We start from the raw sequence: 26,279 nt of genomic DNA, 5'->3' as shown, positions 1-26,279 counted from the left end.
GTGAAACCCTTCTCCTGATCTAACCTATAATTGAGTCGTTCAGTATCTAGGGATTTTGATTGACTATTTTTGGCAAAGGTATCTGCTAATAGGTTTGCCTTTTCAGAGTCGGTTGTGGTCATTTTATCACCCGATAGTAGTGGCTTTTCTTTAGTTCTGTATCTACATTTAAATCTGCGGATTTTCTTGCAGATTTTGCCACAGTCTTTGTAATCTTTAGTTTCTTTGTGGACAAAGTTTTCCCAGTTTTAAAGTTTAGCCTCAGCGGTGATCTGGTTAAATTGTATTTCAGCTGACTTCATATTCGTGAAGTTAGCGTCTGAGCAGTGCCTGAGATATGTCTTAATGTGATATCGCTTGTTTGCCAAGGCTTCATCACAGTCTGCATTCCACCACTCATTCCTTTTGGCCTTACAGTTAGGATTTACTGATTTAAGCGGAATGTGATTATTGGCAGCAGTGAGTATACATTGACGTATGTTATTGTAAGAGGCTTCGATGTCATCCGTAAGGAGAGTTTCCTCCCTGACACCCTCGAGCTCCGCACGGAAGCTGTCCCAATTTGCCTGTTTGTAATTGTACTTTTTTCTGACCTCCGAGTTATTGCGATTAGGGGCGAAGTGGCGGAAGGTAAGAACAATGGGTAAGCGATCGGAGCCGAGGGCGTCCGGGAAAACGTTCCAGTCGATGTCAGTGACTATGGCATTTGAGCAAAGGGAGAGATCGATTGCTGACGGGGAATGGTCAGCTCGCATAATATTACACAAAAGCCGCCAGACCACATCACAAACAGAACTGAAAAATCCACAGGTGTTGCTCACATAGAGACACACACACACACACACACACACACACACACAAACACAGAGAAGCCGTATCTATAAAGAGATAGATGACAGTGTATTTTTCGCGTGGCTATAAATTGATTCGACCTTTGCACTTTTACAGTGAGGATAATTTACGGGTCCAATTTACGTTCTGGACACTGCGGTGACCTTCTAAAAATAGTAACAGAACGGGAATATCCGAAGATGCCTCCCTCAAACTGTAGTGCACCATACGAAGGAAGGGAGGTAAACGCTAAAAACCTGGAGAAGATAAGGAAGAGTTACTGATCAGGGACGTAGCACCCGGTAGGGCATGTAGGGCGACCGCCCGACCACTTTTTCCGTAAAAAAAAAAAAAAAAGAGAGAGAGAGAGAGAGAGAGAGAGAGAGAGAGAGAGAGAGAGAGAGAGAGAGAGAGAGAGAGAGATCTACCAACAGAACACCCCACGCAGTATTCACGCGATGGCATAAGGTCGGTTTTTTTGGTTTTTTTTTTGTGTGTTAGTCTTGGTCAACTGCTGGAATAGGATGACGTCTTATTTTGACGAGAACGTCACACGTGACGAGTTCCGTCAGGCCATAAAAGTATTGGCGCCAATTTAGTGAAAATTGCTTCTTCGTCCGTCTGCTCCCATGAGAAACAATGAAGGAAAGAAATGTTTTGTATATTCTGTGTGTGAAGCTGGGGTCAGACTGAGGGGTGAGTGATTGTGTGTCAACCGTAAGTACGCCATAACAATTGAGTAACACAGTAACTTGTGGGGTTAACAGTGTCACATGAAACAACATGTAGAGAGAGAATTGAACAATGGACACAAGTGTGCATCCTGGTTGTGATGGATCGAAAACGCGCTAAAAATATTCTGACAAATCCCTCTATTTTTCAGTCATCACTCAGGCTGCCAATGTTGATGGCTGGACGGATCAATAAATTGCTTGTTTAGAAGTAAACCAGTTTGTCAATCCTTGCTTTTTAACACACTAGACAATAATGAAGACGAAAGTCATTTGAAGTAAGTGCTCATCACATTCAACGTATCGGAATTTAGATATAAATGTAAGTCGATTGATAATCACTGATACATTCACCAGCCCGTTGTTTGGTGGAGGATGGAAAGATGATTAGATGGAACTGAGCTCAGAAGGCACGAAATCGCATCATGTTTTCTTTCTTTTTTAGACCATTACAAGGGGACGGGAAGGGGGGGGGGGCGGTAGTGTAAGCCCCATATTTCCTTAGCTGTCTCAGCATTTTGTCTTCCATTTTTTTCCGCCCTACCACTTTTATTAGGTGTGCTACGTCCCTGCTGATAATGGTGAAATGAACACAAAAACCAAAATCAGTTCAGCGCTGCGCGCTGAGAGCACGTGTTGAAATATCTCATCGATGATATTGTGTCCGGGGTGTAGCTGAATACGGTGTCCAAATTTGAAAAAGATCCACCAAGAACTTTGGCGTTGTGATGTGGTGTAGCGATGTGTTTTTTAGGATCATTAATAGCACATGTCATAGTTGAAAGACCCTGGGACAGTAGGGGCGACCACCCCCAACCATGCGCGTTCACGGGTGGCGGATAGTGTGATGGCCTTCAGATATGGAGGTTAGCTGCGAAATAAGCCAGGCTTGCCAGGACGAATAAGCAGTCGCGGACCAACTGGCGGTGCTTCCAACAGGAGGGGGCGGGGTAACAGGTGGCACTGTTACACTCAAGAAATACCCCAGGTGTCCAATGACGGGAGCATCATGCGAACAAGAGCCGCATTTTAAGTTCTAGCCCTGGGGAAGGTCACCTCAGATAAACAAACCAGCCAGCTATGGCCAAATAGCCGGGTAGACTGGACTCGACAGCCCTGTAAAGCCACCAGTCTAGGAGAAGGATCACTCCGATATAAAAACACGCTGAAGCCGGATGAGCTGGGCCATGTATGGCGCATAACGACAGCTCAACGCATCAACGCTCATATGACAGACGACAAATAGTTGAAAGACATGATAAGGATTCATGAAAGTGGTTTGTCAACACGTTCTATAACGACAAATGGAATACAAAATTTAATATGTTTACATCCATTCATGTAAAGTGTAGTTTTGGGTTGTTGTCGTGTGTTGATTTTGATTGTGTGCATGCATCTACATCTTCAGTTTCACTCTTGGGTTGATTTCTGCTATATTTGTGTGTTGTTTTAATTATAATATTTTATTTTCTGTGTTTTAGGTGCAGATCTGGAAGAGAAACTTCTGCTTCTTCATGACTGCCTAGTTCCCTGAGGCAAGGTTGGGAATGCTGCCAAGGAGAAGGCGTGGGCCAGGTACTACTCTGCTTTTTCAACCCAGCATTCAGGCATTACTGAGTTGACAGTATCCCCTGCAGTTTCAGCCTGGATTGCCTTGAACATGTTTATACTGTTGGTCTTAAAGGCCTATGAAGAAAAACTAGGGAACCAGTAAGTGCATTAGAAATCAAAGAGGATGAAGAGGACAATGCAAAGTATGTTGGAGGATGTGTTGTCAAAAAGCTAAAACAGAGAGTTTGGTGTCTCCAAAAGAGTGCGTACAGAGATGAGAAATTGCAGTGTTTGGAAGCCCTGACTTGCGCACCTGAATCCTACAGTGAAGAGAGTGAAACCACCCCTGACATGACAAGCATGCTGAACAAGGGCAAACTGACCTTTGTCAAGCCCAATGTATTGCAGATGTGTCTGTCCATGCAACACAAAGCAGAAATCTTAAACAGAATGAGGCAAAGCGTTGATGATATCAAATAACCAAAGGGAAGTAATTGCTCTTTATTCATACGACATGACTGTGTAATAGAGTAAGCGAGAGTTGTACAAAACCTTTTCTCCTGGCACCTGAGAGAATAACAAGCATTGAAATATACAAGCGACTTTCATCCTCTCGTGCCAGGAGAAACGGTTCCGTACAACTCTCGCTTAATCTATTACACATGTCGTATGCATAAAGAGCGATTACTTCCCTTTGGTGATTTGATGTCCATGGAACATATTTTCTGGGAAACCTGTGCATCAACACACAGGCAAAAGCAGATGACTTTATTGAACCATGCAGGAACAGTGATGCTGTTCCGGTGTGTTTTTATGACACTTTGTATTCATTTGATCTTTCACAAGCTGTTCAAGAAGACACTTTGCAAAATGTTCTGTTTTTTTAAAATAAGACTCCACCACAAACTGAAGACAATGATGGACAAAATGAAATGTACATGGAAAGAAAAGACTGAGGAAAAAGCTGAAAACATACAATGTTGGACAAATGAAATGCATGTCACGTTTCAATATATCACATAAGGCGATTATGAAACGGTTAGTTACTTCTAACTAACTAACCACACCACGATCCACTCTCGCAGTCATACAATTTAATAGAGACAACAAAAGTATAAGTTTCAGACGCCTGTTTATGTAAAAACTCGCCACCTCCCTCGAGACTTCACTCAAAATATGTTCTTTTTACGTTCACAAGACGTAAAAAACTAATGGTCACTGACAAAATGCCAGTTAGAATAGAAAATTATAGTAACACGCTGATCCCGTGTAAAGATAAGAAAATACGACTGTTTTTTTCCAAAACTGCTAGTTCATGCAGGTGTCACACACCCCACGTCGTCCCTACTCGAGTATAATCACAGATAACATAAAGACAACGGTGGTCAACGGGGTGCATAAGACATGAGTGCACTTAGCTTTCTTTCGCCACTGGGTGGACGTCCTGTAATTAGTCTTTTAGCCTCCACAACTGCTCCGTCGAATGAAGTGCTGGTTTAGCGTAGTGACGAAGCAGGGAACAGTGGAGACATCAGGCGCCGCACCCAGTCGCTGGTTAACGGGTTAGCCGGTTCGCTGGTTAGCTGGTTAGCCGGTTCGCTGGTTAGCCGGTGTGCTGGTTAGCGTGTCCCCGCAGAAGGCAGCCGAACAGTAGTTAGGAAAAACGAAGGCTGCAAACAGAAAAGCATCGGTGCACTAAACATGTCATCTACCCCTCACCCTCCACCTTTAAACATGTCATCTTTACATATCTCATCGAGCACGTGGGCCTGCACAAATTAATGGACTTTTCACAACAACAAAACAGCCGTCTTTTCGTCTTTCTCTCCCTATCTGCAAAAACCATATACAGATTAGTATTTTAGCGTCACAGAGAGCAAATTATGCGCTAACCTGGAGAGAACAACAGAGAGTATTTCATTCCACAAACACAGACTCGTCAACAGCGTTAAATAATGATTTATTACCTCAAACAGCCTATGAATGTAGCACTCTCATGGAAGCAAAACCCGCTTCCTCCCTGGAATGGCCTCTGTTCGTCAACAGTGACAACAACATCCAGAAACCCCTTGTCGAATACTTATGCGAAAAACCATCGCACGACGAAGGAAAGATTTGACGACTCGTCCTCAGCAAAACATGTGCCAGTAAGAAGGTGATAACTTGTTGAAGATACTCTAGAGTGCCGAATACTCTATTCGGTGAAAACCATCATACTCTATAGACCCCTGTATCGATCCTTCTTCTACGGCCGCTGGGTGTCGAGTGCGCCGTTCTTGTGTCTCAGACAGACAACCTTGAGAATAACACGTGACTGACCTTGTCACATAACAAATTCAGCTATCGACAATTCTGCCTCGCCAAGCAAAAATCATCCCCGTGAAATGCGTGCAAAACAGAAATCTCGTGCTTGTTTGGCGCTGTCAGCAGAAACCACATCCGGTAACAGACGCGTTCTGTGCACTGGATCAAGAGAGGGCACCCCACCGAGTGACCTTTTCCTGATCCCTGTCACCTAATCGTGACAATGCACATGGAAAGAAAGGAGTTTGAGGAAAAAGCTGAAAACATACAATGTTGAGAACAATCAGGAAGGATCTCTGTAGTGTGTTGTGTATGATCTTTCTTCATGCAGTACAAACTATCCTATCTGATCAAGTGCATGTACATTGAATTTGAACTTCTTGATTGTTGTCTTAGGTGTCGATTTTTGGTGTTAAAATCTGCTGTCGTTAAAATGTACTTCTCTTCCTATTTCAGTATTTGGTTCAGTATTGTATCACATGGCTTGTTCAGTGCCTGTTCTGTATTTTCATGAGTCCATGTAAATTTAAGTCTGCAACATGAAAAATTGAAACATATTCATTTTGCTATGGTTCAAACCTAATTCCTTTGTGTACTTGTTCAAGATATAATTTTGACAGCGAGATATTTTGCAAACAGTTTTCATTTCAAAATCAATTGTCAGCCACTTGATAAATGTCTTGCATCGATGCGTCTGATTGTTTTTATGTTGACCACTATGTACACTGGGATTTGCTTTGCTTTCCTAATAGAACATGTTCAGTCGCATACCAGCAACACTGTTATAACCTTGAATGGTTGAAAACGACGTTAAACACCAAATAAAGAAAGAAAGAAAGAAAGCAACACTTTGTTAAACGTTTGAATGGAACTGGAAGTTGTATGAACTCAAATAGAGCATGTGTATCTTTGGTCACAGTGACACACACACACACCATACAGTGACAATTAATGCAGGGCCGGACTACGGCTACCGGGGGGGGGGGGGGGGGGGGGGGGGGGTTATGGGGGTTGCGCAACCCCCCTCCCCAACCTAAACATGTACCTCACTTATTTAAAAAAAATGTATTATTGTTTATTTTATGCCGTTTCATGTAAGGAGCGACCATTTTCCTATCTCAGAATATGACCTACCCTTCAGCTTAAGGGGGCTTCGCCCCCTGACCCCCACAAGGGGCAGAGGAACATCCCCCTGGACCACCACTGGCAACCCACCCCCCCCCCCCCCCGCTCCTCTTTGCTTAGTCCGGCCCTGTAATGTACCAACATTCACTATCTCACTCAGTCTTAATTCGCACAATTTGACACAAGAAAGATTCCTATTCATACACATGCATAGATTTAATCAATGAAGTAGATACATTCTCAAACAAAGTTTCAACATGTTGCACCCAAATTAAAGCATAAATTCTTGTGACATTTAATTTAATTAATTAATTAACGGGAATTAATCAATGCTTTAATTTGGGAGTTTGAAATTTGTCGCAATAATTTCTTGGTCAAGTTTATTTACATTCTCTGCTAAAGAGCTTTACAGTCAAATCCAATTTTCCACACCTAACCTATAAAACACAACATTCCAAATGAAAAAAAAAAAAATCATTCTCTTGGCTCAGAATTGGTGTTGAATAATTGTAACACAAAGCGATTTGCTGAAAATGTTACTTGTCACTCACTTCAACACTGTCGCCAAGCCAGTCTAAACTGCAGCACGCTGCTTCGGGAGGGACTTTTTCCTTTACTATCCAAACACTATCGGCTGCGTAGAAAAATCACTGAAAATGCTGACTCAAAGTCAAACCTTAACCAAGCTGGCCTCCAGGCTCCAGCACAACAACCTTAACCACCTGGTTCACCTCGTTCTTCGCGAGGCACCACGACTCGGGAAGCTGCTGTACATCACGACACAGTTCTTCAAAGTTGTAGTTGCAACAACCTCTGGCAATTCTGGTGCGGGACGGAATGTCTGAAAAAAAGCAGAACAATAAACCCTTAGTAAAACAAAATTTCTAGAGAAATAAGTCTAACTGTCCATACAAATAGCTGGATGATAGCTATTAATGGCAGTTGATAGACGTTTGAAGTTGAACGATTTGGTGGAGAATAGGTCGACAAGCTCTCTGAGCTCCGGTGAAAGGCAGTTGAAAGAACAAGCGTTCTGCAATAAAGCATGCAATTTAGAAGTGACAATGAATTTAAAAACAACAGAAGACATCAAGCATATATATCAAAACAGAATTATGCTAGAGGGGAGAGAAAACAAATATATTGCACTGATCTTTTTGATGTGTTGATCTGACTTCAGTTCCTGCACCATTTTTAACTTCCATGCATGATGTACATTCAAATCAATCAATGGTTCAGTTATAATATATCACTTATCGGTTATTTCTTGAATATCTGTTGTTCCAGTTCTACATTTTCATAGTCTTTTACATAGATCTGTCAATATTTTTACTTACTTTTGGCAATTCTTGGAGTTTCTTTTGTGGTGATGCTGTCATCTTTTCAGCGATTGAGATGTCGGTACTTTCCCCCTGAAAAAAAACAACCATGGAATAGAAAGGGTATCTATAAATCTACAGCCGAATTTCTAACATTCAGAAATTGTTCTGTTGCAAATTTGTCGGTTCGCTGAGCTAAAATAGTGGCCGATGTGAGCGAGAATTCTGCAGAAAAACGATCTGCTGATCAGCTTGCGTGCACAGCTTCGGATTTACCAGTGTGTCAGATGCTCTCGCGTTTCAAGTGTTAAAAACAAAAATAATGACGTGCCGTCCACAATCAATCTTTATTGTTGATTCACATGACTCATTTGAATCATCAGCAATGATCTTTTTGTATTGCTTTGTTTGCTTTTCACTTACCTGAGCCACAAACTCCACCTCCCCTTCGAAATTCTCCTTCTTCTCCATGTGTTGAAAGACTGCACCGGAAGTAAAGTTACTGTCAAAATCGTCTTTTCCGCTTTCCGCTACTTGGTGAGCGCGCGCAACGAGTTGGCGATCCTGTCAATACACATCTATGGTCAGACATATGCTGAAACACGATTACAGCAGTTCAAACTTTTTGATCATTGATTTTTAGGAGTACGCAATATCGGACAGTCACACTACAATAAGACAATGCGTTAGTGCATAGATCGGTATTCTCAAAGGTTACATAACTTACAACTCGCTATTGCCGCGGCCCGTTGTTGTTGCGGCCCGTTATTGCTGCAACCCGCTATTGCCGCAACCCGCTATTGCCGCGGAACTTTCCAGCAAGAAAGATCCCCTGATTCCGTTTAAAAAAAAAAAAAAAATTGCGCCAGTCAGATGCCATCAAACAACAGAGTTGGTAACTCTGCCGTGTGCTGACAAAACCGAGTAAGTCCATTTTTTTCAAAAATGATATTTTTCGTTCATCAAAAAGAAGAAATCAATGCACATCTTTTGTGTTAATTTCTACTTTTTAGAGTGCTTAGATAAGCAGATAATAAGTCCACATCTCTCTCTCCCTCCCTACCTCTCTCTCTATATATCTCACTACTTCCCTGCCTCCTTTTCTCCCTCCCTCCCTACCGCCAACAATCGACTTTTCTCTCTCCCTCCTTCACTCTCACTCCCTCCCCTCTGTCCCTCCATCCCACTCTCTTTCTCTCCCTCCCTCCTCCTCTCTCTCCCTCCCACTCTCTTCCTCCCACCCTATCTCCCTCCCTCCTCTCTCTCTGCCTCCATCCCACTATCTCTTTCCCTCCATCCCTCCCACACTTCCTCTCCCCCCTCTCTTCTTCCCTCCCTCCCTCCATCCCATCTCTACTCTCTCACTCTCCCTCCCTCTCTCTTCTTCCCTCCCTATCTCCCTCCCTTCCCCTCTCTCACTTCCTCCCTCCCTCTCTCTCCCTCCATCCCACTATTTCTCTCCGTCCCTCCCTCTCTCCCTCCCTCGGGAGGGCCGCCGCGCCTGCCTCCAATGCACAGGATTGCGAGTTCCAATCCCTGCGGACGTGGTGAAAACTTCCGCTGGGGGTCGTCCTTTCTCCTTGCGTAAGAGATTTTCTCGTCAATAAAAATTAATGTACATAATGAAAAAATGAAGAAAAAAAAAGAAGAAAATAAGGGCCGCGGCAATAATGGGCCGCGGCAACAACGGGACGCGGCAATAACGGGCCGCGGCAACAACGGGCCGCGGCAATAGCGGGTTTGACCCCTTCTCAAACGTCACGAACAGACAGTACGTTGCTACTATTTTACTGTTGTAACAAAACCTCACAGTCCCATTAAAAATGTATGGTGTGTGCCGAAAAGCAACCATATGAGATTCAGTCAGTGGGACCCTGAATCTACCTGGGGTTAAATCGGGTTATTGACTCTCATTGCATGCATTTTTAAACTGTGAATATATGTACTACTGTTCGTGTTGTTTTTGTGATCCACTGCAATTTCTGTGTATACCTTAGAATCTCAAGGTAATTTTTGAACGGGGCATACAGATGATACATGTTGCCATGGTCACAGAGTGATACGTGTATTTTGCTTATCAGGTGTCAGTGCAGAAACTCCAAGAGGGAACTAAATTCGAATATCTGGAAAACCTGGATGAGGAGATAGACAGCCTAACAGCACATCCTCCTATGTTTGCTCGGACATCTACTACCTTCAAACTGCATACTATGCGTACACACAGGAATATGGACGACTCAACATTGATCAAAATGAGTAAGTAACACAACACAAACAGATGATTTCCATTATGATAGATTTATTTATCTGAAAGTAAAATTGACCACAGAGTGTACAATTTGTTTTCAAATACGAAAATATCACATTGGATTAAAAAACAAAACACACCATCATATATCATTAAAACTATTCTTTATTTCTAAACACATACATATCAGCATAGTTTATTCATGTAGACATCCTCATTTCGGTTCCCAGTCTATCTGAAATCAAGGTAAGATATGCCAGAAAGAATTATAGCGATCACACAGTGCTTCAGCATGAATGTGAAAACCTGCTCTACGTCACATAGACACAGCGTGTCTTATGATTCTATCCACCCTCTCCAAACAAACACGTACACGTTTTCTCTGGTACGAATGTCTTAAAAGCTCAAACTAAGCTGCTGTTTTATTCTGTCTTGCTTTGCAGGAAATACAGGCACGTCGCTTACTCATAACAGGCAGCTGGTGCGCTAGCGACAGGGGTTTTGCTAGACATTTACATGTTGGGACATTTGGCCGAAACTGTCAGAAAGCTTTAGGGCATCTTGGAAAAAGTTCGGCTATTATTTTGGCTCATCCAAAGTCACCGTAACATTGAAGCACAAGACTCAAGAGGGGAACACCGATACATACAATCATTGTCTAAGGAACACAGATTACAGGGGCGGAGCAGCACGGTCAAGCCAGAGGGGGGGGGGGTTACAACCTGGGACCTGGGGTCCAGGGTCCCGTTTGGGGGTCTGGGGGGCAAAGCCCTCCTGAAGCTGAAGAATTTTAGATATTTTATAAACAATTTGTGGCTTATCCTTGATTTTAAACAGGATCAACTGGTGTCAGCAGCCACTCATTATTTCTTTTAACATTGGTATTAAATAATGGCAATTTATCTTCACTGATATCTGCTCCCGACATCATATATAGTATGGTTAGAAGGAAGACCTTTTGCATACTGTGACAATTAAAAAAACAATTAACTTCCCCCGGCTTTACAGACAGAAAAAAGAAAAATAATTCACGGACAGAATTTCTTCTTTTTTTCGAGGACAAAAAAAGAAATAAGTAAGCTTATAACCCCTCGCAAGGAAATCCACGGCCGTACGTGTTTTGCCATACACAAATAGCTCGTTTCCCTTAAAAAAAAAAGCCTTTACAGGGCCTCACATCCATGAGAGGTAGCATAGGACAAATGTCCTGGCCAATGTAAAAGTGATAGGACATTTGTCCTGAACAAAAACAAATCAATATGACATTTTTTTCCCGTAACAAAACGTAAATATAATTAAACTTGACTAGTTTCTTGGCACGAGGGTAAAAGAACAAAAATACTTTTCTTAGCAAAAAGGTAACAGAAAATATAAAATAAATTACATCGAGTCAGTGCAGTGTTTCTGTCTCTGAACTTCAACTACTGTGCTGGTTCCTTTCTTTTGCTATTTAAAGAGCATTCGCTTCCTCGTGGATGTCCACTTTTCAACAACCTTCACCACCCACTGTGACTTGTGAATGTCATCCTTTGGCCCCTCCAGGTACACACGCATCAAGCTTGAGACGAAGTTACGTGTGGGGGTAAGGGAGGGGGTAGTGTCTTTCTTCGGCTCCGATGTTTGACTATCGTGATCGACATTTTCACCTGGGCGATCGGGCTCTAACTGCTCTGGGGCTGGAGGAAGCTCAGTTTCCGTGCTACTGACAGATGATGAGGGAAGGGACTTGAAGTGTAATTTCTTCTGTTCCTTTTCTGGGATCAGTTTTCGTTTAGGCGGCATGTTTGTTATTTTCGGGGAAAGCGCGAAGGGAGGCAACTCTCAACTGGCTTCGAGCATTCCGAGTTGCGAGCCTTGGAAACTCTTTGGTACTAGAGGCACAAAGTGTCTAATTTCGTCTGCTACACATCGCTTCGCAATACATCGATAAATTAGCATTCAAACTACTGTAAATTGAGAAGTACTGACGATGTCCGGATCAAATGATAGAATAATCGGACATTGACCACTTTGTGACAAAAACAATAGGACATTTGTCCTCCTGCATGAAAAATGTATAGGACATTTGAAAAAAATATCCTCATATGTCCGATGTCCGACGTGGATGTGAGGCCCTGCCTTTACATTGGAACAGAGAGTAGAAAAAGAAGCCTGAAAGTAGTCAAGGTGCGGGGATATAGCTCAGTTGGTAGCGCGCTGGATTTGTATTCAGTTGGCCGCTGTCAGCGTGAGTTCGATCCCAGGTTCGGCGGAAATTTATTTCAGAGTCAACTTTGTGTGCAGACTCTCTTCGGTGTCCGAACTCCCCCCCGTGTACACTACATTGGGTGTGCACGTTAAAGATCCCACGATTGACAAAAGGGTCTTTCCTGGCAAAATTGCTTTGGCACAGTTAATAATTGTCTACCTATACCCGTGTGACTTGGAATAATAGGCCGTGAAAGGTAAATATGCGCCGAAATGGCTGCAATTACTGGCCGTATAAAATTTCATCTCACACGGCATCACTGCTGAGCGCCTAGAACTGTACCCACGGAATATGCGCGATATAAGCCTCATTGATTGAACCGCAGTTCAAGCATTACCTGGCCTAATTGGCAACATTCAGGCGGCGTCTACGAGCTAATCCGTCAAAATCCGTGCACAGGGTTGAAACGGGCGTGCACTGGGCACACCATACACCTGTGGAAAAGAGGGATATGGAGACGTGCTTTTCTTGTGGCCATTAACACTGGAGTGGCGACAGCCCAATGTGATGGGGCTTATCACTTTCATAGTCCGCGTCAAGTCATGCACTTTTCGCATCACTACCCTTCGTTTCAGTCCCGCGTTGGCACTGTCGCTCAATAATTGCTTATCAGCTGACACTGTCCCCTCCGCAAAACAAGTCGCGTACGGCGAAATTACTACATTTAGTCAAGCTGTGGAACTCACAGAATGAAACTGAACGCACTGCATTTTTTCACAATGACCGTAGTGCGCCGCTTGTGCAAAACGGAGTGAAACTGACGAGCCTGTTTAGCGCGGTAGTGGTTTCGCTGTGCTGCATAGCACGCATTTCTGTACCTCTCTTCGTTTTAACTTTCTGAGCGTGTTTTTAATCCAAACATATCATATCTATATGTTTTTGGAATCAGGAACCAACACGGAATAAGATGAAATTGTTTTTAAATCGATTTCGGAAATTTAATTTTGATCATAATTTTTATGTTTTTAATTTTTACATTTAGTCAAGTTTTGACTAAATGTTTTAACGTAGAGGGGAATCGAGACGAGGGTGTGGTGTATGTGTGTGTGTGTGTGTGTGTGTCTGTCTGTGTGTGTGTGTAGAGCGATTCAGACTAAACTACGGGACCAATCTTTATGAAATTTGACATGAGAGTTCCTGGAAATGCTATCCTCGGACATTTTTTTTCTTTTTTTCGATACATGTCTTTGATGACGTCATATCCGGCTTTTTGTAAAAGTTGAGGCGGCACTGTCACACCCTCATTTTTCAATCAAATTGATTGAAATTTTGGCCAAGCAATCTTCGACGAAGGCCGGACTTCGGTATTGCATTTCAGTTTGGTGGCTTAAAAATTAATTGATGACTTTGGTCATTAAAAATCTAAAAATTGTAAAAAAAAAATTTTTTATAAAACGATCCAAATTTACGTCCATCTGATTCGTCATCATTTTCTGATTCCAAAAACATATACATATGTTATATTTGGATTAAAAACAAGCTCTGAAAATTAAAAATATAAAAATTATGATCAAAATTAAATTTCCGAAATCGTTTTAAAAACTATTTCATCTTATTCCTTGTCGGTTCCTGATTCCAAAAACATATAGATATGATATGTTTGGATTAAAAACACGCTCAGAAAGTTAAAACGAAGAGAGGTACAGTAAAGCGTGCTATGAAGCACAGCGCAACCGCTACCGCGCCAAACAGGCTCGTCACTTTCACTGCCTTTTGCACTAGCGGCGGACTACGTTCAGTTTCATTCTGTGAGTTCCACAGCTTGACTAAATGTAGTAATTTCGCCTTACGCGACTTGTCAGGGCTTGTTTTTAATCCAAATAAAACATATTTATATGTTTTTGGAATCAGGAAATGATGTAGAATAAGATGAACGTAAATTTGGATCGTTTTATATAAGAAAAATGTTTATTACAATTTTCAGATTTTTAATGAGCAAAGTCATTAATTAGATTTTAAGCCACCAAGCTGAAATGCAATACCGAAGTCCGGCCTTCGTCGAAGATTGCTTTACAAAAATGTCAATCAAAATGAGGGTGTGACAGTGCCGCCTCAACTTTTACAAAAAGCCGGATGTGACGTCATCAAAGACATTTATCGAAAAAATGAAAAAAACTTGACTAAATGTAAAAACGTGGAATGCGATTTTAATCACGGTCTGTTTTTTGTGGGTTTTTCTTGGTGGTTACTTTTTTTACATTTAATCAAGATTTGACTAAATGTTTCAACATAGAGGGGGAATCGAGACGAGGGTCGTACGTGGTGTATGTGCGTGTGTGTGTCTGTGTGTCTGTGTGTGTGTGTGTGTGTGTGTGTGTGTGTGTGTGTGTGTGTGTGTGTGTGCGTGTGTGTGTGTAGAGCGATTCCAGGCATGGGAATTGTCCGCCGAAATTTTTGTTTGTTCCGCCGGAAAAGCAAAAGTGTGCGCCGAAAAAATAAAAGGGGGGAAGGCACACAAAAAAAGCACCGGTTACTTTTGCCTTAGCGCAAAAGCCCGCGAAAACTGTCCGTACTTTGTTCACGCACTGCTACCGCCCGCCTCAGTTACTTCAACTTTGAGTGAAACAGCTCGCTGTTGATTCGCGGGCACGCTATAGGATTCGCGGGCACGCGACAGCATTGAACGCAGTGTACCAGTGAAAATGTCGATCGCGCGTGTTGTAAAACATGGTCAAAGATTCGATGACACTGGATGCGCGAACAAATGGAAATGGGAGTGGGTGTCGGCTGTTGTGGAAGTGAATAGAGACAAACAGCGCGTCGGCACCCGTTTTAGAAAAATTGATGTCCGTGGTTCAGCACAGTGGTGCATCGTCTGCAACACATACTAACTGTTACTGGCATCTCCGCAGGAAGAAGCACATTGAAACGTGCTCTTCTCTGAAGGACAATCAACGTTTGCCAGGTGGGTTTTTTTCTGCTCAAGTAAGGCACAGTGCTCCTGAATTGTTTGATTTTCCTTCGATTTTATACGGCAGAAGAAGAACAGATTTTGGCTCAAGTCAAGCGAAGAACACCGCTCTAGATCTGAACTTTGCGCATCTGTTTCAGTTTTTCTCCATTCGAATGTCACTGTGCTGATCGTATTCGTAATCTTCGAACTATATTTACCAAATTTAAGCAAGGGTTGGAGCTGGGCTGGTACCCAAACCGCTAACCCACAAATCGAAGAAAAATCTATGCGTTGAGCCTTATTTTCTTCTTCTTTTTTTGTATACTTTTTTTTTAAACTCCTTGTAAGAGATCATGGGAAAGTAACTTAAGTGGGCAATTCTTATTGGTGAGCCTTTGTAACTTTTATGTTTGAAAATAAACCAGATTGTGTTACAAGTTACATTTTCCTGTTTGTCTCAACAGATCAATTTTTTTAACAAATTTTAACCATATAATACATGTATATATTTTTTTTCTTCAAAAAATCAAAAATTGGTACTAAAAACTCTGATTCTAAAAACAGAATTTAATGGCAAACTTGGAGCTCAGATGACACCAGATTGCACCATCTGGGTTCTTTGGAGAAAAAAATTTCCGGGGGGGCATGCCCCCGGACCCCCCTAGTAAGGCTAGGCGCTTCGCGCCGTCGACTTCACGCTTCGCGTCTTCAGTTAAAAATTTTCCGCCTTTTTTACAATTTTCAATTCCCATGCCTGGATTCAGACTAAACTACTGGACCGATCTTTATGAAATTTTACATAAGAGTTCCTGGGTATGATATCCTCAGACATTTTTTTTTCATTTTTTCGATAAATGCCTTTTATGACGTCATATCCGGCTTTTTGTAAAAGTTGAGGCAGCACTGTCACACCTTCATTTTTCATTCAAATTGATTGAAATTTTTGCCAAGCAATCTTCGACAAAGGCCGGACTTCGGTATTGCATTTCAGCATGGAGGCCTTCAAAATAATTAATGACTTTGGTCATTAAAAATCTGAAAATTGCAAATAAAATTATTTATTTATAAAACGATCCAAAATTACTTTTACTTTATTCTTCATCATGTTCTGATTCCAAAAACATAAATATGTTATATTCGGATTAAAAACAAGCTCTGAAAATTAAAAATATAAGAATTATGATTAAAATTAAATTTCCGAAATCGTTTTAAAAATAATTTCATCTTATTCCTTGTCGGTTCCTGATTCCAAAAACATATAGATATGATATGTTTGAATTAAAAACACGCTTATTTAACAGAATTATGGGAACAACAACAACACACACACACACACACACACACACACACACACACACACACACACACACACACACGCACATACACGCAAACAAACGCACAAACTACTAGACATAGCAAAGGTGAATGAAATAGCTGTAACGATAGAGTAACGGTAATGAAGAGAAAAAATTTTTTTCATCATATGAATACATCTCCAGAAAGAAGTAGAAAAAATAAAAAAAAGACCCATGAAGAAGGATGCTCCCCGCCCCCCCCCCCCCCCCCCCCCCCCCAAAAAAAAAAAAAAAAAAAAACACGCTCAGAAAGTTAAAACGAAGAGAGGTACAGTAAAGCGTGCTATGCAGCACAGCGTAACCGCTACCGCGCTAAATAGGCTCGTCACTTTCACTGCCTTTTGCACTAGCGGCCGACTACAGTCATTGTGAAAAAATGCAGTGCGTTCAGTTTCATTCTGTGAGTTCCACAGCTTGACTAAATGTAGTAATTTCGCCTTACGCAACTTGTTGTTTGCTGTAGTTGTTATTTTTTCCCAAAAAAACATTTACGCATTTCTCGTGTGGTTTTCCCCATTCGTCTTTGCGATCTTTTTAAATTTATTTTCTTGTTCTTTCTTTCTTTCTTCCTTTTTACATTTGGTCAAGTTTTGACTAAATGTTTTAACATAGAGGGGGAATCGAGACGAGGGTCGTGGTACATGGTGTATGTGTGTGTGTGTGTGTGTCTGTGTGTAGAGCGATTCAGACTAAACTACTGGACCGATCTTTATGAAATTTGACATGAGAGTTCCTGGGAATGATATCCCCGGACAATTTTTTTTCTTTTTTTCGATACATGTCTTTTATGACGTCATATCCGGCTTTTTGTAAAAGTTGAGGCAGCACTGTCACACCTTCATTTTTCATTCAAATTGATTGAAATTTTTGCCAAGCTATCTTCGACAAAGGCCGGACTTCGGTATTGCATTTCAGCATGGAGGCCTTCAAAATTAATTAATGACTTTGGTCATTAAAAATCTGAAAATTGCAAATAAAATTATTTATTTATAAAACGATCCAAAATTACTTTTACTTTATTTTTCATCATGTTCTGATTCCAAAAACATAAATATGTTATATTCGGATTAAAAACAAGCTCTGAAAATTAAAAATATAAAAATTATGATTAAAATTAAATTTCCGAAATCGTTTTAAAAACAATTTCATCTTATTCCTTGTCGGTTCCTGATTCCAAAAACATATAGATATGATATGTTTGAATTAAAAACACGCTTATTTAACAGAATTATGGGAACAACAACAACACACACACACACACACACACACACACACACACACACACACACACACACACGCACATACACGCAAACAAACGCACAAACTACTAGACATAGCAAAGGTGAATGAAATAGCTGTAACGATAGAGTAACGGTAATGAAGAGAAAAAAAATTGTTCATCATATGAATACATGTCCAGAAAGAAGTAGAAAAAATAAAAAAAAGACCCATGAAGAAGGATGCTCCCCCCCCCCCCCCCCCCCCCCAAAAAAAAAAAAAAAAAAAACACGCTCAGAAAGTTAAAACGAAGAGAGGTACAGTAAAGCGTGCTATGCAGCACAGCGTAACCGCTACCGCGCTAAAAAGGCTCGTCACTTTCACTGCCTTTTGCACTAGCGGCCGACTACAGTCATTGTGAAAAAATGCAGTGCGTTCAGTTTCATTCTGTGAGTTCCACAGCTTGACTAAATGTAGTAATTTCGCCTTACGCAACTTGTTGTTTGCTGTAGTTGTTATTTTTTCCCAAAAAAACATTTACGCATTTCTCGTGTGGTTTTCCCCATTCGTCTTTGCGATCTTTTTAAATTTATTTTCTTGTTCTTTCTTTCTTTCTTCCTTTTTACATTTGGTCAAGTTTTGACTAAATGTTTTAACATAGAGGGGGAATCGAGACGAGGGTCGTGGTACATGGTGTATGTGTGTGTGTGTGTGTGTCTGTGTGTAGAGCGATTCAGACTAAACTACTGGACCGATCTTTATGAAATTGGACATGAGAGTTCCTGGGAATGATATCCCCGGACAGTGTTTTTAATTTTTTCGATAAATACCTTTGATGACGTCATATCCGGCTTTTTGTAAAAGTTGAGGCGGCACTGTCACACCCTCATTTTTCAATCAAATTGATTGAAATTTTGGCAAAGCAATCTTCGACAAAGGCCGGACTTTGGTATTGCATTTCAGCTTGGTGGCTTAAAAAATAATTAATGAATTGTCGGTCCCTGATTCCAAAAACATGTAGATATGATATGTTTGGATTAAAAACAAACTCAGTACACTAAAAAGAAAAGAGATACAGAAAAGCGCGACCATTACCGCACTATTCTGGCTTGTCGATTTCACTGCCTTTGCCACTAGCGGTGGACTGACGAAACTACGAGTATGCGGTCTTGGTGAAAAAATGCAGTGCGTTCGACAGCTTGACTAAATGTTGTTATTTCGCCTAACGCGACTTGTTATTCTCTGGCTCAGCAGATTGCGATTCGCGGTGACTATCGTCTGCTTCGATCGACTCGACAACACTGCTACCACTCACACTGACACTGTCCACATTCGCGGTGTTTCTGTCATTTTGTCAGGAATCACTTACCTTGGCGAATGGTAGCAAACCTTAGCCAATTTAGTTTTTTTTCTTTTTTGGTTGCAACATGATGTTCAAATCCAAATCTGTCACGATCTAGTGACATAGACCAAGAAAGTGTCACTCGGTGGGGTGCCTTCTCTTGGTCAATTGCGACAGAAAGCGCCTGTGCGTGAGTCGGGGCTATACGGCAGAGTTTTGCTGACAGCGCAGACCACGGATGTTTTGTGCCGCACGGATTTTTCGGGGGTGATTTCTGCTGTCGAGGCAGAATTGGCGATAGCTGAACTTGGGAAGTGACAGGGTTAGTCACGTGATTTAGTCAAGGTTGTCTGTCTGAGACATGTAAACTGAACACTCGAAAACTCAGCGCTGGGGAGAACGGTCGGTGTCTTATATTTCCTGCGAGTTTGATGGACTTCATCGCTTTGATTTCTGGATTGATATTCAACGCGCCGCTCTGCATATGTACAGGAGGGCTTCAGGAAACTTCAGTTTGAGACCACTTTCTCTCCGTTCACATGCGGTCTGACGTTGACGGGTCGTCATATTCTCTTCGCTGTGCGGTGAGGTAATTTCACGGCATAAAGTATTCAGCAAGAGGCGAATGGGGTATTGCTGTTGACGAACAGGTGCCATTCAAAGGAGGAAGCAGTTTTCGCTTCAAGGAGAGTACTACCTACATAGGCTTTTGAGGTAATAAATCATTATTTAACGCTGTTGACGAGTCTGTGTTTGTGGATTGAAATACTCTCTGTTGTTCTTTCCAGGTTAGCGCATAATTTGCTCTTTGTGACGCTAAAATACTAATCTGTATATGGTTTTTGCAGATATGGAGAGAAGGAAGGAAAATGGCTGATTTGTTGTAAAAGTCCGTTTGTGCAGGCCCACGTGCTCGATGAAATATGTCAGGGTGACGACATGTTTAAAGGTGGGGTGTGAGGGGTAGCATGACATGTTTAGTGTACCGAGGCTTTTTGTTGCAGCCTTGTTTTCTTCATTTCTACCTGCTACGGTTGCTGGCTGTTTTCTGCTGCCTATCTGCGGGACGCTGTTATCTGCGGAGTGATGTAACCAGCTAACCGGCTAACCAGCTAACCGGCTAACCAGCTAACCAGCGACTGGGTGTGGCGCCTGATGTCTCCACTGTTCCCTGCTTCGTCACCACGCTAACCAGCACTTCATTCGACGGAGCAGTTGTGGAGACTAAAGACTAATTACAGGCCGTCCACTCAGTGGCAGAAGAAAAGCTAAGTGCACCATGTCTTTGCACCCTGTTTACCACCGTTGTCATCTTTTCTATTTATGATTATACTCGAGTGGTGACAGCGTGGGGTTTGTGACACCTGCATAAATTAGCACTTTTGGCAGATCAGCTGTATATTTCCTAACTTTACACGGGATCAGCGTGTTACTATAATTTTCTACACTTAACTGGCATTTGTTGTCAGTGTCCTCTTGGTATTTTACGTTTTGAACGTAAAAGAACATATTTTGAGTGAAGTCTCGAGGGAGGTGGCGAGTTATTACATAAACAGGCGTCTGAAACTTATACTTTTGTTGTCTCTATTTAATTGTATGACTGCGAGAGTGGATCGTGGTGTGGTTAGTTAGTTAGAAGTAACTAACCGTTTCATAATCACCTTATGTGATATAGTGAAACGTGACACATGGGGGCCAAGCCGGGATTTACTCAGTTAATTTCCAACTGATAAAGACCCACCAATTAAGGATAACTAAGAGCAGATAATCTCGTCAGTGCTCGACTTATTTTCTGCTTGGTGCTACCCTTTTTGACTCACATGCGAAGCAAAAGTGAGTCTATGTACTCACCCGAGTCGTCCGTCCGTCCGTCCGTCCGTCCGTCCGGAAAACTTTAACGTTGGATATTTCTTGGACACTATTCAGTCTATCAGTACCAAATTTGGCAAGATGGTGTATGATGACAAGGCCCCAAAAAACATACATAGCATCTTGACCTTGCTTCAAGGTCAAGGTCGCAGGGGCCATAAATGTTGCCTAAAAAACAGCTATTTTTCACATTTTTCCCATTTTCTCTGAAGTTTTTGAGATTGAATACCTCACCTATATATGATATATAGGGCAAAGTAAGCCCCATCTTTTGATACCAGTTTGGTTTACCTTGCTTCAAGGTCAAGGTCACAGGAGCTCTTCAAAGTTGGATTGTATACATATTTTGAAGTGACCTTGACCCTGAACTATGGAAGATAACTGTTTCAAACTTAAAAATTATGTGGGGCACATGTTATGCTTTCATCATGAGACACATTTGGTCACATATGATCAAGGTCAAGGTCACTTTGACCCTTATGAAATGTGACCAAAATAAGGTAGTGAACCACTAAAAGTGACCATATCTCATGGTAGAAAGAGCCAATAAGCACCATTGTACTTCCTATGTCTTGAATTAACAGCTTTGTGTTGCATGACCTTGGATGACCTTGACCTTGGGTCAAGGTCACATGTATTTTGGTAGGAAAAATGTGTAAAGCATGTGAGTCGTATGGGCTTTGCCCTTCTTGTTTGTATAGTTTTGATCATATACCACACCTTAAGCGATTCACATCTGGCAAAAAATGTAAATTGTAATTTGTGAGCTATTGTATGCGCTAACTGTGATTACTTCCCTTTCCTTTGTTTGTGAATCTTTGTTGTTGTACGTTCAGAGTTTTCCGTTACAGAGAGCTGAGCGGGGTTAGCGGATTTGTTATTCGTTTTACTCAGTGTTCTCTACATTGTTGTTTCGCACTCTGTAACAGGTTACATTTCTACCGTCTTGTTTTACTTGGATTTTTCTCCATATTTTGACTTTGTTGGAATTTGGGGGGGAAGGGTCCGAGGACTTCTGTCCTAACCAAGGCTGTGGGAAACACTCTGTTTCACCGCAAAAAGCAGCCGATAAAGTAGGCCACGGCTGTGGGAAACACTTTGTTTTACCGCAAAAAGCAGCCATAAAGTAGGCTACGCGTTTTGTTCTACACCGTTTGGATTTTTCTTCTGCATTTTCTGGTTGCTGGATTTTTGTATCCATTGTTTCATCACTGCGTGTTCTAGCTATAGCTGCGTTAGACTTAACTTTGTGATAAAGCTTTCCGAACAAACCATGGCTACAGGGGGATCTCCTACGAGGAGAATAACTTTTGAGACTCCTGGCAGTGAGGAACAGACAGAGCGTGACGCACGCGTTAGAGCGCGTAGTTTGGTTAAACGCAAGGAGTTAGAACGTAAGGAAGACATAGAGCGACAGACGAGAAAAGAAGAGCTTGACAGACAAGAACGACAGGCCGAACGTGACAGACAGGACAAGAAAGAGAAAGACGAACTTGACAGACAAGAAAGAGAACGAGACAGACAGGAAAAGAAAGACGAACGTGACAGACAAGAAAGGAAAGGGAAAGACGAGCTTGACAGACAGGAAAGGGAACGACAGGCCGAACGTGACAGACAGGACAAACAGGCCGAACGCGAGCACCAGCTAGAGTTAGCGAAGCTACAGGCAGAGAAGGGTACACCTACTCAGGCTAGCGCGCCGACGTTTGTTGCTGACCGTACGAGACTGCCGACGTTCGACGATGACAAAGACGAGCTCGACGACTTTCTACGCAGGTTCGAGCGTATTGCATCTGACCAGAAGTGGGAAGAGGCCACGTGGGCTAGCCGTCTCAGCACTTGCTTAAAAGGACGCGCATTGCAGCTCTACAACGCTTTGGATGACGAGGAGGCGAGGGACTATCAGGCACTAAAGAAGGCGTTACTCCAGCGCATCAACCTGACTGCTGAAGCCTACCGACGACGTCTGCGGAACAGCAAGAGACTGAGCGGCGAGCTGAGTCATCAATTTGTGGCACGTCTAAATCTTTACCTGCGGCGCTGGGTGGAGATGGCCGAGAAGAACTGGACCGTCGACGACCTTGCCGACCTCATTGTCATGGAACAGCTGATGTCCAGCCTGCGACCTGAGGTGGTGACCTTCGTGCAGGAGCACCAGCCAAAGACTACTCAGGAGGCAGCCGACTGGATCAGAGTACACGAGGACGCCCAGGCGATCTCCGGCAAATCTTCAGGCTCACGGCCGGGAAAATCAGGAAATTCAGGTTCTTCAGGACCCAAGGACGGGAAGGACGATCAGGGACACAAGGGATCAAGTTCCAGAACTGACATCCAGTGTTTCTACTGTAACAAGCGGGGCCACGTGAAGAAGGACTGCCATAAGCGACAGTCTGACCAGAAGGGCGTAAATTTTGTTGGCAGTGAAGAATTCAGGGACGTCACGAGCACTTGTACTATTCCACAACTCTGCGTTCCGTGCTCCAGGAAACACTTCCAGCCCCATTGCAACGTCTACGTCAACGGAGTGAAGGGCGAAGGTCTGCGGGACACCGGGGCAGACATGATAGTGGTCCGGGCGAGTCTAGTTCCAGCTATGGCCTACACAGGAGACAGCATCAGAGTGAGAATGGCCGAGGCATCTCACGCTTACGACCTGAACACAGCCGTGATCAAGGTCGTAACACCGTTGTTCACGGGGACCATTGTGGCCGTCGTCATGGACGATCCTCCATGCGACCTGCTTATAGGGAACCGTGTTCAGTTTGTTGACGGCGTCATCAGGGAGGTTCCCGTTTATCGGTCTCCCGACGTCATTTCAGTGCTCACGCGGACACAGGCGGAGCGAGAAAACAAACCTCTCAAACCCCTACCTGCCGCACGAGCTGCCCTGGGGAACGTGACCCCCGCGCTTCTCGCGAAGGCTCAGGAATCTGACCCGACACTAGCAACTCCTCGGGAGCACGCGAAGTCGGGAAAGGTGAAGCTGAGCGGGAAGCATGGGAAGTCAAAGTTCCTCAGGGAGAAGAAGTTGCTCTACCGTGAGTTCAGCAACAGAGAAGGAACTTTCAAACAGGTTGTCGTGCCTCGCGAGTTTCGCGAGGGTGTCATGGCAACGGCACACGACTCAATTCTTGGAGGTCATCTTGGCACCAAGAAGACCACGGACCGTGTGTGGCGCCACTTTTATTGGCCAGCAGACCTGTTTACCCCCATAAGTGTTTTGGAGTAATGCTCAGCCCCAAAAATAGTAATCCTGGCACAAAAATAGTAATCATCCAGCATTCGTCGCCAATTACAACGTACATGACAACTGTGTCTGCGAAACGCAATCATGCACATATATCCATCATTCACAAACAAAACACATCAGTCAGTTTTTGTAGTCATCATAATTTCAAAGAAGATCACATCAAAAGCACATGCATCACTGATTCTTTTTCTTTTGCTCGTAGTAGGCCTAAATTTTCAGTGTGTCAAGTGCTTCTCTACTGTACTTGCGCTTGCTGAATGAGTGAGGGCGAGACTTCACCACTAGAATAAGGCTCTCCAGCGTCTCATCAGACAGACATGATCTCTGGTTAGTCCTGTGCTTTTTCACTCCATTTTGCCATTGAAAAAACAATGCCAAACCTGTGAATTGATAAAAAAATAATTTTTATTTTTTTATTTTTATTTTTTTTTTAACATTTTTTTTATTTATGAAAATCGTAGTCTTGACACGGATAGTGGAATGGCGTATTTTTTGCAGAAAATCGTAATAAATTACGCCAAAATCGTAAGGGTAAACAGGTCTGGGCCAGGCATCTGTACGGATATCCGACGTTTCTGTGCGTCATGCGACAAGTTCCAGAAGGTGGTTGCCAAAGGAAGGGTGAGGAAGGTCCCCTTAGAAAAGATGCCACTCATCGACGAACCCTTTCGTCGAGTGGCAGTTGACATCATCGGGCCCATCTTGCCTGCGTCTGAGGACGGAAACAGATACATCTTGACCATGGTGGACTACGCCACTCGATACCCAGAGGCGATCCCTCTGAAATCGATCGAAGCTACGCGAGTAGCTGAGGCACTGGTTACCATGTGGTCCCGGCTGGGAATTCCATCAGAAGTTCTCACCGACAGAGGCACTCAGTTCACGGGAGGAGTGATGGCGGAGGCAGCACGACTGCTATCACTGGAGCAGCACTTCACCACTCCTTACCACGCTCAGTGCAACGGACTGGTGGAAAGGTTCAATGGTACCCTGAAAACCATGCTGAGGAAACTAGCTCAGGAGAAACCACGCACGTGGGACAGGTACATCCCAGCACTGATTTTTGCATACCGCGAGGTTCCTCAGGAGAGCTTGGGTTTTTCCCCATTTGAGCTGTTGTACGGCAGACAGGTACGCGGTCCCATGGCTATCCTGCGTCAGGCTTGGACAGACGAAGAGGCTGACGAGGAGGTGCAAACGACAGCGACCTACATCGTAGAACTCAGGAACAGGATTGAAGAGACCTGCAAACTGGCTCAAGAGAACCTGGGAAGAGCAGCACAGCGTTACGCGCGAGGATTCGACCGCAAGGCACGGCCACGCAGCTTCAAGGTTGGAGAACGAGTGTTGCTACTTCTATCTGTCAAACACAACAAGCTACAACTTCAGTGGCAAGGACCTTTTGAGGTGACAGCGAGGGTGGGCCAGAATGACTACAGAATCATGATGCACGGGAAAGCACGCCTGTACCACGCCAACCTGCTGCGCGCCTACATCGAGAGGACTGCCTATGGGGAGAAGAACAAAGACCAGAAGAACAAAGACAAGAAGAACAAAGACAAGAAGACAGAGAAGGTTGCAGTCATCAGGGGTGAAACGAGGGGTTGCTCGTTCCAGAGGACGACCTTTCTGTCTCGAAACAGACCATCAACCTCTGCAATATCTTCAGGTTGCAAGGTTGGCAAACGCCAGACTTATGCGCTGGGCGTTGATCCTCCAACCGTACCAATTCACGGTACGCGTCATTCCGGGCGCCAACAATGTTGGAGCTGACTTTCTCTCTCGGGCTGTAGAGGAGAACATGACTGGGAGCGAAACCGAGGTTTTGTCTTGAAGAGGGGAGGTGTGTCACGATCTAGTGACATAGACCAAAAAAGTGTCACTCGGTGGGGTGCCTTCTCTTGGTCAATTGCGACAGAAAGCGCCTGTGCGTGAGTCGGGGCTATACGGCAGAGTTTTGCTGACAGCGCAGACCACGGATGTTTTGTGCCGCAC

At 43.2% G+C, this 26,279-nt stretch overlaps 1 long non-coding RNA gene across 1 annotated transcript in view; it reads left to right on the top strand.

The window, feature by feature from the left end:
- LOC138945672 (uncharacterized) overlaps positions 1–15,758 on the top strand; it is a 52,943-nt gene extending 37,185 nt beyond the window's left edge. Inside the window, exon 2 of the long non-coding RNA XR_011449063.1 lies at positions 14,822–15,758. This is a non-coding gene — a long non-coding RNA (uncharacterized lncRNA). The remainder of the gene's footprint in view (positions 1–14,821) is intronic.
- Positions 15,759–26,279: the final 10,521 nt, after the last annotated feature.

Source organism: Littorina saxatilis, linkage group LG13, assembly GCF_037325665.1.
Source record: "Littorina saxatilis isolate snail1 linkage group LG13, US_GU_Lsax_2.0, whole genome shotgun sequence".
Taxonomy (NCBI): Eukaryota; Metazoa; Mollusca; class Gastropoda; order Littorinimorpha; family Littorinidae; genus Littorina; species Littorina saxatilis.
This window is presented reverse-complemented; position numbering and strand designations above follow the sequence as displayed.